Source organism: Mizuhopecten yessoensis, unplaced genomic scaffold, assembly GCF_002113885.1.
Source record: "Mizuhopecten yessoensis strain PY_sf001 unplaced genomic scaffold, ASM211388v2 scaffold1883, whole genome shotgun sequence".
In the NCBI taxonomy this organism is placed as follows: domain Eukaryota; kingdom Metazoa; phylum Mollusca; class Bivalvia; order Pectinida; family Pectinidae; genus Mizuhopecten; species Mizuhopecten yessoensis.
Window position 1 is genome coordinate 1,614,571 of NW_018404269.1, and position 9,371 is coordinate 1,623,941.

Consider the following 9,371-nt stretch of genomic DNA (forward strand, 5'->3'; position numbering starts at 1 on the left):
TCTAAGAAGTCGCAAGACAAACATGCAAGCTCTGCATTTACTAGAACTTTTAGCGACTTTTTTGAGACTGATTTCCTGTCATCGAAAGAAACGTTTCAGATTCCTGGACATCAGACCTTGCGTAGGCGAAGTGCCCAAGTCCTTATCCTCATGGTATGTTTGATCACAATGTACTCAACAATTTTTCTTGTTACGGAATGCATCACATTTTTCGTCGAGGTTGCTGTCTATACAGTAATAGGAGTTATACTGAATGCCGGTCATACTATGCAGTACGTTTCTCTCATTTTCATGCTTTTTCTTTATGGAAAAGATTGTTTTGGAAGTGTTTCTGCAAAATATCTAGTTTTTAACAAAACCATACTTTCAACTGTTATGGCGAAATCCGAGGATGAGGTAAAAAAAGTGTCCTGGCAATCTGAAGATCAGCAGGGAAACACTGCATTCCAGTTAAAATCAGAGATACCCGAGGCTCCGGGTTCATTCTCTGAACCAATTGCGCACTCTAAATCAGCATACACTGACCGACCAGTAGTCGTTGTGAAGGATGGTCATCTAAAGTGGAAAATTAAGCGTCTAGTCATGTTTCTTGATAAAAAAGACACACCATATATCACTCAGAAGTTCTTTTTTGACACCTCTAAGATGCCTTGTAGTGGAAGTCCTGGGCCGCTCCTTAATAACCTGTGCGGTGCAATATCCGGTTTTCTCGTGATTATAGTATTCCTTCTATTCGTCATGCTGGTGGTCATCACATTTGGGGATATGTACGAGGTTAACAGTAGCAACCAGACGCTAGCCACCTTGGCCGGTGGGTTCTTGCCGTGGGTGTTTAGGAACGTTTTGTTCAAGAGCGCAGCAGATCTCACGGTTGACACCGATAACTTGCATTTCCAGGGCTGTTTCGCCAATGTTATTGAACGATATGTTCAAACCTGGCCCTTTGCGGACATTGAAGAAGACACTAAAAGACAAGAAGGTCTGGGAAAACAGGAAGCTGTGGAAATGCATGAAGTTGAAGAAAGGTCGCTTTTACCCAAAGGACCAACAGTAGTTGATAAGGATGACGTTCTCCCAGCGGCGTCATTGATATCCCACGACGAAAGAAATCTTACTCTTCCGATACCAGAACGATGGCTGTCTCGTGTGCACGAGGTTAGTGAGATACCGAGTAATGAGCTCGATCTTATCATTGACGTTTCGAAGCAAAAGAAACGCGATTATTTTGTTTGAGACGAAACAGACATAAAAAAGAAAACAAGCAGCAGTAAGATACGTGTCTGGTTAGGAAGCTTTAAATATTCGTGTTGCTATACAAAGTTGCATTATGTGGATACACTTTTGGGATAATGTCGGTTAATAAGAATGTAACGTTTAAATTTGTCTGAAAACTGTGATACATATAGTGGAAATCAACGATAATGAATGATGTTTTTCCTCAAAATGTGCAAAATTCAATATGTGTCACATTGATTTAAGAATTCCCTAGTAATTTGCTATTAGAAGCAATCAGTTGCATTTTTTGCCTGAAGTATGGTAAATTTCCAAATGAAATAATAACGTGTAAACCAAGTTAGACTAGAGTTTAATAACAGTTGTTCAAAGTAAGCGAGACATCTTTAATCCATCTTATTGTTTCCATAACCATAGTTGAGTGTTTATTGTAAATAAAACGTTTGCGGATATACCTGTATACAATTTCATTGTGATGCATTGTAATATTAGAGTAGAAAGGTTGTGTAAAAGATATGTTTTTTTAAAATCTCGATTGAATTTTAGTTGTATATGGATTGATCAGTAGTGCTTTAATGTTCAATATGTGTTTAAGCTTGATATTAATTATACCAGTATAACAATTACAAAATAGGACACGGTCTATGCACGCAGCGATGTACGCTATGAACATATGTCCAACATTACGCAAACATATTGTGTGTTTAGTCAATGAAACGATATTAAGGGACAGCACTCCAACAGTCTTAGTCGCTTAAGCGATTGATTTAAATCTACTCGCAATTTCATCTGATGCTGACTTCTGAACATGTACTACAGTGCGTGTGTGTGTGTATCAAGTATATAATCTAATATATATTTACTCCAGTGAACATTTAACACAAATACTAAACGTATTGATATTGGTGTATAGGTATAAATTGTGGTTTATTCAATAGCATCTAATTTTTCATCTTCGCTAGCCAAGGGTTACGATCCGGTACGATCCGGTCTTCCCACTCTTCAAGAGTGAAGAGTAGGTAGATAGTACCGGATCGTAACCCTTGTCAAGCGAAGATGCGATTTTGTATGAAGTCAGGGATATACCTAAGTATCGTACTTCGATCGAAGCATACTTAGCAAGGTGACAATATAATTTCCTGAGGGTTTAATTTTGTTTAACGTCCTTTTAACAGCTACGGTCATTTAAGGAAGTGCCTCCATGTGTAGTGTATGCGTGTGTGTATGCAGTAGACAGGGTATTTTTGTGTGATTGCCTCCTTGTGATAGCGCGGATCTGATGTCGACTGTATAGTGCTATCCCACTGAAATACCATGTCGAGGCACCCAGCAAAGCATTCCGCCCGGACACACCTGGGCGAACGCTCAACATTAAGGCCAAAAGTGAGGTGTTGCCAAGCAAGGCGCTAAGAAATAAAAGGTATCTAGAAGTATAAAGAAAGATAAAAAATCCCAAGTATTGCAATGGGTGCAGCAGATTTCTTTTGGTCGCTTTTGCGTCCCCGAATAGAGGACACCAAAGCAAATCCCCAATTCTGCAGGGGATTTAAACACAAGTCGCCTCATGCGATACACGCAGTGGGTAACATAGCAGGTGTATTCTTTTTCCGATCCCTCACCTGCAGGGGTTAAACATATGTAAAATACCATTCATTACAAGAGGCAGATTTGTTTTGCGTATCTTACAACGAGACTGTCTTACAAGACGACGGTAAATGCCATTAGCATATAGAACCCACCCATACAAAAAATATGTATCCATGTCCTGGCCACCTTCCTTCTTGAAACCTGCACAACTTTGACAGATTGCGAACTAAACAAATACATGAACGTGTAATGAAACAACTGTCATGCGAGAACAAGTGAAAGTTTCTAAAACATGATAGGTAACAGTTTTAGTTGAAATAAATTGGACATCAAAAACTATCTTCTAACAAAGGATGTTAAATAAATAGATCCAAACGTTCAGCCCCTAAAGCGATCATTTCTTTATCAATATATTTTATGTGTTGTTTAGGGCCTGAAGAAAAAGGCCTTTTTTTCAAAAGGGGAAACGCTTTTGAGCTAAATGCGTCGTTTTGTAAATAGACCAATACTATATCGTGTGCCTGTGTGATTATTAATTTTGATGATACTTGAAAAACCCGTATTGTATTTATGTTATAGTTAGTTATTGTATTTTTAAATGCGACTTAGACATATTTTTACATTCAATATCTTAAGTAATTACAAATACATTGCTTAAGGTGTCAAATTTAAGATAAGTTTTTGTTTGGAAGCTTACTGTCATTAACAAAAATGTTGAAAACAGTTTTTACCCTTCCCACTTTGAACGAAAGAGTCCACATCCAAAAAATCTAATAAAAAACATACAGTGTATATTTACCAGTACTATTAAATATAGTGGACAAATTCGAGATTTTTTGTTTTCGTTTCACAAGGCCGAAGGGTAAAAAAAGTAAATAATACGGTTTGCATTAATATTTCAAATTTTTCGAATACCTATTATTGTTTGTCTATTTTGATTGATGTTTAGCTTACACAACCATTTGAGGTGTTATGATACAGTTTCCTTTTATTTTGAAGAATTCCACATATCATAAATTTCAGTCTCTAAATTCAATAGCTTAATGTCAAATACACAAACGCAGTTAGGTGTTTAACATATTTAGGTTTATTTTTTTAGAACTTAAAAAGGGGTTTCTCCAGTTAAAAGCACGTCCTAGCTGGATGCGTTGGGTTTATATTTTACACATATCTTACATTCCGGGATGTAATTTGCAGCATCACCTACGTGTCTACTTTCACAGCCTAGTCAGACTTGCTACATCGACACTAAAAGGACAATACGTATACTGGGCCATGGTGACGGATGATAACGAATTCTTGTGACAGTGGAATAAAACATGAGTTTATTGACAAAATAAGTGATGAATATTTTGAATAACAATAAAGGTGGTTCATCGTATGACAACATTGGCAGAAATATATTGTAAACCTACCCAGTTTAGCTCGAATGCGTTTCTAAAGTAGATAAAACTATTTCTGCCTCTTTTTACAAACGGCAAAACTAACACAATATAAACACAGTGCGTCCTGTTGATAAAAGAGATTGTATACTATTCAAGAGTTTTCTTTATATCCACCTCAACATTTTTTTGTAAAGTATCAGTTATTCAGTCAGACTAGGTGTGTGTGTGTGTGTGTGTGTGTGTGTGTGTGTGAGAGAGAGAGGGTGCGTGCTTATTAGTGTTTATACTTCTTCATTACGAACAAAAATACATAATACCTATACAAATTAAACTAAGCTAGAGATGTGTTTCCACTTTTTCGAGAATTATCATCGACTACCCTGTTCATGTTTGCATTACAGTGAATCAGGTTCTCTTGTCTTTGGTACACGACTGTTGTATTAAAGTAGAGAAGGCGACAACCTGTGCTTGTCTTTGGTACACGACTGTTGTATTTTAGTAGATAAGACGACAACCTGTGCTTGTCTTTGGTACACGACTGTTGTATTAAAGTAGATAAGACGACAACCTGTGCTTGTCTTTGGTACACGACTGTTGTATTTTAGTAGATAAGGCGACAACCTTTGCTTGTCTTTGGTACACGACTGTTGTATTTTAGTAGAGAAAGCACACGCTCTTACTTTCCAGTAAAATATGATTCCTTATAAATTACCTTTTTTTTTGTATTATACTGGTTGAAGGCAACGCATTTGTTCAGTGTATAAGAAAGCATTTTTCTACCAGCTTCTTTTGTTTCAGTCATTGTACTTTATTTTGTAATTGCATTATTTTTCTTATATTTAATGTTTCTTTAAAACATGAATTTCTGATAACTGTTTATGTTTGGAGGAATAAAGATAGGAATGAATGGACATAAATACGTAGTTTGCAAACAAATTCATATTTCATGCTTCCTGTAATGCTTTATAGTACTAATAAAATTAAAGCTTTAAACAAATCGAATGTCTCCGGTTGTGTTTTCCATACAAAATGTTATCGTTTATATGTAGGCGTGCTACGAGGTGAGGTAACCAAAATTGTAACTAAAATGTGGTTAAAATTACAACATGTTGCAGAAACAAGAAGACGGATAAGTTCAATGCAAATTCTGTTACAATTATTACAACAGGAAATAACGACGAATCTGATTAGTTGAATCAGTCTTTATTCCTATCGGATTGACCAAAAGTATTAAGTCAACTGTAAATGATGAATGATATTTTCATTGTTATCTCTTAACTAAAGTACAAGATACAAGTTCTTTTCCAAGTACTCCTTCTTCGTATTTCTAGTGTCTTTTGGTCTCACTTTTTTTAATGCTACATTATATGATCATGTACATTCTGCGGATATATTTCCGTCAGGTACTCGGAACGTTATTATTCAGGCATGTTTATATAATATGATATAGCGGTAAAGCGTTTTAACCGTCCACGTGTCGGTTAAAATATATATAAAACAAAACACGAAGACTTAATTTCGCTGTATATATGTAACACGTTGCTATCACTTCTATGTGAGGACGTGACATTACTCAGATATGACCTATATTTACATAGCGGATGTCAGCGATAAAGCAGAAGACGCTTAACCTTGTGGAACACCTGGTCTTGTTCTCGTAGACATTTCGTCCTAGTTTTATAGATTTAAAGACCGTATTATGGTTTTGATGTCGCTTCGGTATCACTCGTTGTTTTTATATTCAAAGTCATTAGAACCGAGGAAGAGATGTATAGATCTACATCAAATTAGGCCTGCTTTATCCTGTATAATTTAGATGACACCTCTAATACATCATCTAATACATCATCCGATACATCAGCTTAATATTGCTATTCTGTGGACGGAAACAGTGCATATATAAACAAAATCCCACTGCATTGTATAGCCTTACGTTTGCACATGTGCTAATTTCATCGAGTTATTACTGAATCTTTGCAGACAAATCTCATAAAAGCACAAGCCAAAAGAAAAATCCATTGTTAATATTTTTACTTAAAAGACAATCAAAAGTATACATTTTTCTTTCGTCGTGTTTCTTTTTCGTTGAATTTAGTCAATGCCCTCTCTACAATACAGCATACGTGTTTTATTTCATCTTTGGCAGATTCACACGTTTTGACTTACATAAACCTAAATGGGTTAGTTATGAAGAGAAATATTAATTCAGCATATTTTTGTTATTCGCGTGTAATTATTTATGATATTATAAAATACGTTTTCTTATAATACCTGCAAGTATATGTTAATAGGGTCATTCAATAAATTATGTCATCACACAGCTCTCGTACGAACGGGCAATATGATAGTTTAAGCGCTTTAACAGAATGCAAAAGCATTTCAAGAACAGTTTCGACATCATCTGACAAGAACTTAACAAATTGTTCATTCTTGAATGGTATGCAATCGTGACTTGAAGCTACTTTTCAATGCTTACTTAGTAAATGAACGTTGAGACTATATCTGAAATACGCTCCTACATCAAAGCACGGTATGCTTTACAGAATCGTGCAGCATAAAAGGCATCTCTGCCGTCACATTGAGAATCGCTTCGTGTGGGTGAACAAATTTAAGAATTTGGAAAGTTGACACGAAAAAGGACACACGGCCAGGCAGGCAAGTTCCTGCAGCATCGAGGAACGTTGCTGCTGAAAAAGCAGTCATTAATTGTTTTTAAAAAAGCTCATATCGTTGGCTTGTCAGAAGGCAGTGCACATCACTTTCTTATTAAGTGCTTGAAATCAACGAAACTCTGTGCCCGAGCGATCTCCCATTTGCTGACACCTGAACAAACAGCCAAACGTTTGAAATGTGTTAAAATACACTGAAAAAAACCCTGTCTGAGTTACCTACATAGGAAGAGCCCTGTCTGAGTTACCTACAGAGGAAGAGCCCTGTCTGAGTTACCTACAGAGGAAGAGCCCTGTCTGAGTTACCTACAGAGGAAGAGCCCTGTCTGAGTTACCTACAGAGGAAGAGCCCTGTCTGAGTTACCTACAGAGGAAGAGCCCTGTCTGAGTTACCTACAGAGGAAGAGCCCTGTCTGAGTTACCTACAGAGGAAGAGCCCTGTCTGAGTTACCTACATAGGAAGAGCCCTGTCTGAGTTACCTACAGAGGAAGAGCCCTGTCTGAGTTACCTACAGAGGAAGAGCCCTGTCTGAGTTACCTACAGAGGAAGAGCCCTGTCTGAGTTACCTACAGAGGAAGAGCCCTGTCTGAGTTACCTACAGAGGAAGAGCCCTGTCTGAGTTACCTACAGAGGAAGAGCCCTGTCTGAGTTACCTACAGAGGAAGAGCCCTGTCTGAGTTACCTACAGAGGAAGAGCCCTGTCTGAGTTACCTACAGAGGAAGAGCCCTGTCTGAGTTACCTACAGAGGAAGAGCCCTGTCTGAGTTACCTACAGAGGAAGAGCCCTGTCTGAGTTACCTACAGAGGAAGAGCCCTGTCTGAGTTACCTACAGAGGAAGAGCCCTGTCTGAGTTACCTACAGAGGAAGAGCCCTGTCTGAGTTACCTACAGAGGAAGAGCCCTGTCTGAGTTACCTACAGAGGAAGAGCCCTGTCTGAGTTACCTACAGAGGAAGAGCCCTGTCTGAGTTACCTACAGAGGAAGAGCCCTGTCTGAGTTACCTACAGAGGAAGAGCCCTGTCTGAGTTACCTACAGAGGAAGAGCCCTGTCTGAGTTACCTACAGAGGAAGAGCCCTGTCTGAGTTACCTACAGAGGAAGAGCCCTGTCTGAGTTACCTACAGAGGAAGAGCCCTGTCTGAGTTACCTACAGAGGAAGAGCCCTGTCTGAGTTACCTACAGAGGAAGAGCCCTGTCTGAGTTACCTACAGAGGAAGAGCCCTGTCTGAGTTACCTACAGAGGAAGAGCCCTGTCTGAGTTACCTACAGAGGAAGAGCCCTGTCTGAGTTACCTACAGAGGAAGAGCCCTGTCTGAGTTACCTACAGAGGAAGAGCCCTGTCTGAGTTACCTACAGAGGAAGAGCCCTGTCTGAGTTACCTACATAGGAAGAGCCCTGTCTGAGTTACCTACAGAGGATGAGTCCTGTCTGAGTTACCTACAGAGGATGAGTCCTGTGTATATTACTTTTAACCCCATAGGCACACATGCTAGGTTTACATTATGTTCCCGGCGGCCACGGCAGCCACGTTTGCCTTAAACGTAGTGCGCCGTGTGGTTTGGCAATTTTTTCTCTGTATTCAAGTTTTGTTATAAGGTCTTGCTAGAAGTTCATGTTTTGGTTATCTCGGTTCCAATCTGATAGGAGAGAATATCAACCGTTTAGTTGGTTTACGGCTGTATAGATCTATCATTTTACAACGTGGTCTATACATTTGCGAACTGTGGTTTCTTCTTTCCCGTGCGGATTGGAGTCGTTAAGAAAAGATCCAAAATCTATGTGTAAAATTGATTCAATGTTTTCCTTTACGTACTAGATCTAACATCTGTTTAGGAATGTTGGGTTTAACATCCCTTTCCGCAAGAGTAGATCAGTGTAAACTTGATATTTTAGGATCGTTATGCAATCTTATGCCATATTGTGCCATTAAGCAACTATTTTTATTGCGTTTATTACACAAGTATTATCATATTTACAAGAGTACCGATGGTGTAATTCCAAACGTATGGTCTATTTTACATAAGTATGGTCTACAAAATTATTTGTATGAATTTATTAAATCGAGTACATTCCCGAAGAAGGTTCAGTGGAAACAATTTGTTCAAAATCTGTTTTGAATAAGGAGGAGGAAAACTCGCTTGAATGCCATCAATGATTTCAGTCGTTTCAAAATTCTTCAAACTTCTCTAGTACCGTCGCCACTTTACTTTTTCTGGCGGTTTTTAAATGTTCGATATGGCTTACTTTGTCAGAAAATTGCAAAGTTATGGACAATTAGTCCGGGGGTTGTGAACTATTATGTTTAAAATGTAATTGTTATGCTGAAGATGCCTTAGCACGTTCTTGCATTGATTGTCGCCATCCCGATATTGTAGATCTACATGGTGTTTTCCTTACAAAAATTGTGAATCACTATCCAGTTGCTGTATATGTATATGTTGACACTTTAGAACGTGATTGTTTTATTACTACTTTGATAGGGACTGTTCCTTTAGAA